Source organism: Mauremys mutica, chromosome 9 (genome assembly GCF_020497125.1).
Source record: "Mauremys mutica isolate MM-2020 ecotype Southern chromosome 9, ASM2049712v1, whole genome shotgun sequence".
Taxonomy (NCBI): Eukaryota; Metazoa; Chordata; order Testudines; family Geoemydidae; genus Mauremys; species Mauremys mutica.
The window spans coordinates 106,038,058-106,044,296 of record NC_059080.1 but is presented as its reverse complement, the minus strand read 5'-3'; positions in this window follow the sequence as shown (position 1 = coordinate 106,044,296).

Below are 6,239 nucleotides of genomic sequence, written 5' to 3'. Positions count from 1 at the left end.
ACAAAAACCTTTTTTTGCTTGAGTGATGGCTGCTGCCTCCTCCCATACTCCTGAGAACCTTGCAATACCCTGCATGGTCCTGGAATGGTTACAACTTGACTATTGGAGCAAAACATGCCATTTTCTGTTCAGCTCCAAAGACATTTTGGATGGCTGATTAACTGGTGTAGTCCCTGAGGCAAAACAAAATAAACCTGCTCTAACAGAGATCTGTACGGTTTTTTAATTTAACCACCAAGTACAAAATGGTAAGTTGGGGTGCTTTTATTGTTTGTTTGTTTTAAGCAGGTAAGAATTATTATGATGCTTTTACTTTTAATCAGCAGGAGAGCTGGTGTCAGCCTAGCCTAAAAACCCCATTCATATTCTTATAAGCATCAGCTAACTGGATAAAGAGGATTAATTACAAAGTGTCAAGTATCAGAGGGGTAGCCGTGTTAGTCTGGATCTGTAAAAGCAGCAAAGAGTCCTGTGGCACCTTATAGACTAACAGACATTTTGGAGCATGAGCTTTCGTGGGTGAATACCCACTTCGTCGGATGCATGTAATGGAAATCTCCAGGGGCAGGTATATATATGCAAGCAAGAAGCAGGCTAAAGATAATGAGGTTAGTTCAATCAGGGAGGATGAGGCCCTCTTCTAGCAGCTGAGGTGTGAAAACCAAAGGAGGAGAAACTGGTTTTGTAGTTGGCTAGCCATTCACAGTCTTTGTTTAATCCTGAGCTGATGGTGTCAAATTTGAAGATGAACTGAAGCTCAGCAGTTTCTCTTTGAAGTCTGGTCCTGAAGTTTTTTTGCTGCAGGATGGCCACCTTAAGATCTGCTATGGTGTGCCCAGAGATGTTGAAGTGTTCTCCTACAGGTTTTTGTATATTGCCATTCCTAATATCTGATTTGTGTCCATTTATCCTTTTCCATAGAGACTGTCTAGTTTGGCCGATGTACATAGCAGAGGGGCATTGCTGCCATATGATGGCATATATTACATTGGTGGACGTGCAGGTGAATGAACCGGTGATGGTGTGGCTGATCTGGTTAGGTCCTGTGATGGTATTGTTGGTGTAGATAAGTGGGCAGAGTTGGCATCAAGGTTTGTTGCATGGATTGGTTCCTGAGTAAGAGTTACTATGGTGCAGTGTGCAGTTACTGGTGAGAATATGCTTCAGGTTGGCAGGTTGTCTGTGGGCGAGGACTGGCCTGCTACTCAAGGCCTGTGAAAGTGTGGGATTATTGTCCAGGATGGGTTGTAGATCCCTGATGATGCGTTGGAGTGGTTTTAGCTGGGGACTGTATGTGATGGCCAGTGGAGTCCTGTTGGTTTCTTTCTTGGGTTTGTCTCGCAGTAGGAGGCTTCTGGGTACACGTCTGGCTCTGTTGATCTGTTTCCTTATTTCCTCGTGCGGGTATTGTAGTTTTGAGAATGCTTAGTGGAGATTTTGTAGGTGTTGGTCTCTGTCTGAGGGGTTAGAGCAGATGCAGTTGTACCTCAGTGCTTGGCTGTAGACAATGGATATTGTGATGTGTCTGGGATGGAAGCTGGAGGCATGAAGGTAGGCATAGCAGTCGGTAGGTTTTCGGTATAGGGTGGTGTTGATGTGACCATCGCTTATTTGCACCGTGGTGTCTAGGAAGTGGACCTCCCGTGTAGATTGGTCCAGGCTGAGGTTGATGGTGGGGTGGAAGCTGTTGAAATCGTGGTGGAATTTTTCCAGAGTCTCCTTCCCATGGGTCCAGATGATGAAGATGTTATCAATGTAGCGTAGGTAGAGAAGGGGCGTGAGTGGACGAGAGCTGAGGAAGCATTGTTCCAGGTCAGCCATAAAAATGCTGGCATATTGTGGGGCCATGCGGGTGCCCATAGCAGTGCCACTGATCTGGAGGTATATACTGTCATCAAATTTGAAATAGTTGTGTGTGAGGATAAAGGCACAGAGCTCAGCAATCAGTTGTGCTGTGGCATCATCAGGGACACTGTTCCTGACAGCTTGTATTCCATCTGTATGTGGGACGTTTGTGTAGAGAGCCTCTACATCCATGGTGGCTAGGATGGTGTTTTCTGGAAGGTCACTGATGCATTGTAGTTTCCTCAGGAAACACTGCTCTACAGCCAAAATGCTTCTGAAATAAATGTAGTCTAACTTTACTAATTCTGGGTCACTGAGAACGAAAATGATGCTTAAAATTGTTGATTGGCTCTAGTTTTCAAGATGCACTATTGGGTCAGTATATACGACCCTTGACTTGGGAATAGTGGAGGATAAGTGAGTTATAAAGGGAAGGGATCTCAATTTAAACCAGAAATGACTAAAATACATCTTTGACTGGATCTATGAATAAATCTGTGACTGGGTTTGGACAGTACTTGCTTTTTAGGCAAAACAATGAATGATGCAATCTGAAGCTGGTATTGCGTCATACATGATATGAATTGCATCATGTTATTCCTAGAAGTCATGGATGATGCAATCATAACGAAGCTTACATCACTCTGCTGAACAAATTGCCCTATATCAGCTCTAGAAATCATACAGTGTCGTGCTCTCTTATTTGTCAGTGTTTGATTTTGCAAAGGGACACATTTCTGTTTAGCCAAAGTGAGCAGAGATGCCTCGTACTTGTGTGAACAGTGCAGATAACTTCTGCTATGTTTGTGGTGAAGTGACTTTTGCATCACAAAAGCGCAGTATAACCACTATGGTTAAGAAAGCCTATCACCTTTATTTTGGCGGCAAAATTGGAGATCAGGACAAGAGGTGGGCCCCACACATATGCTGCAACAAATCTTCGCCAGTGGTTGAACAGGAAAAGGAAATCTATGCCTTTTGCAGTGCCAATGATTTGGAGAGAGCCAACAGATCATACCAGCAATTGTTATTTCTGCATGGTGCCTCCAGTTGGGAAAGGTGTGTCAAAGAAGAAAAAAGTGGACTGTGCATTATCCAAACATTCCATCAGCTATACGCCCAGTACCCCGCGGAGAAGGACTGCCGGTTCCTGATGCACCAGAATCATTCTCACTTGAGTCAGACGAGGAAGAGGAAGAGGATGAAACTTCTGGTCCTGAACCATCAATGTCACAGGACCCACATTTTCTCCCATCCTCCTCCTCTGAACCACACCTCATAACACAAGGTGAACTGAATGACCTTGTCAGGGATTTGGAACTACCCAAGAGTAAGGCAGAGCTGTTGGGCTCCAGACTACAGCAGTGGAATCTCCTGGCAGGTGATGTTAGGGTTTCCATGTTCCGTGACCGTCAAAAGGACCTTGTCCCATTCTTCTTCATGGAAGGTGATCTTGTAGCCTGCAACAACATTGATGGTGTGATGGCAGCCCTCAACATCGTTCATGATCCAGATGAGTGGAGACTGTTCATTGATTCATCGAAGACGAGTCTTAAAGCTGTTTTACTGCATAATGGCAATGTTTTGCCATCAATTCCAGTTGGTCATGCAGTCCATATGAAGGAAACCTATGACAACATGAAACAACTTTTGAGGTGCATAAACAATGACCAACATCAGTGGCAGCTTTGTGGCCAGGGGCGGCTCTAGGCACCAGCAAAACAAGCTGGTGCCTAGGGCGGCAAAATGTAGGGGGCGTCCCCTGCCGCCGGGGAGGGCGGGAGGCTGGGCCGGCGGACCTGCCACAGTCATGCCTGCGGGAGGTCCACCGGAGCCCCGGGACGAGTGGACCTGCCGCAGGCATGACTGCGGAGGGGGCGCTCGTCCCGCGGCTCGGCTGGACCTCCCACAGGCATGACTGCGGCAGGTCCACCGGAGCCCGGGACGAGCGGACCTGCCGCAGGCATCACTGCGGCGGGTCCCCTCTTCCCGCGGCTCCGGTTGAGCTCCCGCAGGCATGCCTGCGGGAGCTTAACCGGAGCCGCGGGAAGAGGGGACCCGCCGCAGGACCGGGGAAGGGCGGCGCAGTGCACCGCGCTGCTTGGGGCAGCCTGATTTCTAGAGCCGCCCCTGTTTGTGGCGATTTGAAGGTTGTTGCTCTCTTGCTTGGTCTGCAGACTGGATACACAAAGTACTGCTGTTTTCTCTGCGAATGGGATAGTCGTGCAAGAGATTCTCACTACATCAAGAAAGATTGGCCACTCCGACAGTCATTGGAGTCTGGGAGGAAAAGTGTTCAGCATCCACCACTTGTTGAATCAAGGAAGATTTTGTTACCACCCTTACACATCAAGCTGGGTCTGATGAAGAACTTTGTCAAGGCCATTGACAAAACACAAGCAGCTTTCAAGTACCTCCGTCGAAAATTTCCAAGGTTAAGTGAAGCTAAGATAAAGGAAGGTGTCTTTGTTGGTCCTCAGATTCGTGAACTTCTTCGAGATGATGCATTTGACCATGCACTGCGTGGCAAGGAAAAGATGGCATGGAAAGCCTTCCAGTTAGTGGCAATACATTTTCTCGGAAACAACAAGGCAGACAACTACAGGTTGTTGGTGGAAAACCTCCTCAAGGCATACAAAAGCCTTGGTTGCAACATGTCACTAAAGATACATTTTTTGCACTCTCATCTAGATTTTTTTCCACCGAACTGCGGAGCAGTGAGCGACGAGCACGGCGAGCGATTTCACCAGGACATTGCAACAATGGAGAAACGCTATCAGGGCAAATGGAGCCCATCAATGCTTGCAGACTATTGCTGGACAGTGACAAGAGATGCTCCATTTAATGAATACAAGAGACAAGCCAAGAAGCGCCGAGTAGACACTGAATAGGACTAAACTATGTACATAATAGTTTTTTGCCTTTTGTTTCATAATAAATTTTAGTTAGATAACCCCTTTGCTGATTTTTAAAGTGTTACATAAACAGGACAGGTGAAATATTATCATGTAAAGCAACCATAAACACATGAAAAGACCTAGGTTTACAATTTATGATTAAAACTCTACTATCTACACAATATACATAGACATCAAATGTAAAAACTTAAATGTCTTAGAAACAGTAGCCAGTTGTTTTAATTGTCATATTTGAATTCAGCACATCAAAATACATAATAAATACCACATTTTATCTCTGAAGCAGACGACTTCTCAAAAATTGTAGACCAGTGAAATCAGTGGTGTCACGGAGATAGCTGGGGGTGCTGGTGGCATACGGTCTGAGTAGAGAGTCCACATATCCAGACAGTCCTTCAGTGAGAGTGCCAATGCCCGAGATGATGGGGCGTCCAGGATTTCCGGGTTTGTGGATCTTGGGGAGTAGATAGAATAACCCTGGTCGGGGCTCTAAGGGTATGTTGATTTGTTCTGGTGTTAGTGTAGGGAGTGTCTTGAGTAGACGGCGCAGTTTCTTAGTGTATTCCTCAGTGGGATCTGAGGGAAGTGGCCTGTAGAATTTGGTATTGGAGAGTTGTCTGGCGGCCTCCTTTTGGTAGTCAGACCTGTTCAAGATGACAACAGCACCTCCTTTATCAGCCTCTTTGATTATAATGTCAGGGTGGTTTCTGAGGCTGTGGATGGCATTGCATTCTGCACGACTTAGGTTATGAGGCAAGCGATGTTGTTTTTCCACAATTTCTGCCTGTGCACGTCGGCGGAAGCATTCTATGTATAGGTCCAGATAGGTCCAGACAGGACTCCACTGGCCATCACATACAGTCACCAGCTAAAACCTCTCCAACGCATCATCAGGGATCTACAACCCATCCTGGACAATGATCCCACACTTTCACAGGCCTTGGTGGCAGGCCAGTCCTCGCCCACAGACAACCTGCCAACCTGAAGCATATTCTCATCAGTAACTGCACACTGCACCATAGTAACTCTAACTCAGGAACCAATCCATGCAACAAACCTCGATGCCAATTCTGCCCACTTATCTACACCAGCGACACCATCACAGGACCTAACCAGATCAGCCACACCATCACCGGTTCATTCACCTGCACGTCCACCAATGTAATATATGCCATCATATGCCAGCAATGCCGCTCTGCTATGTACATCGGCCAAACTAGACAGTCTCTATGGAAAAGGATAAATGGACACAAATCAGATATTAGGAATGGCAATATACAAAAACCTGTAGGAGAACACTTCAACCTCCCTGGCCACACCATAGCAGATCTTAAGGTGGCCATCTTGCAATGAAAAAACTGCAGGACCAGACTTCAAAGAGAAACTGCTGAGCTTCAGTTCATCTTCAAATTTGACACCATCAGGTCAGGATTAAACAAAGACTGTGAATGGCTTGCCAACTACAAAACCAGTTTC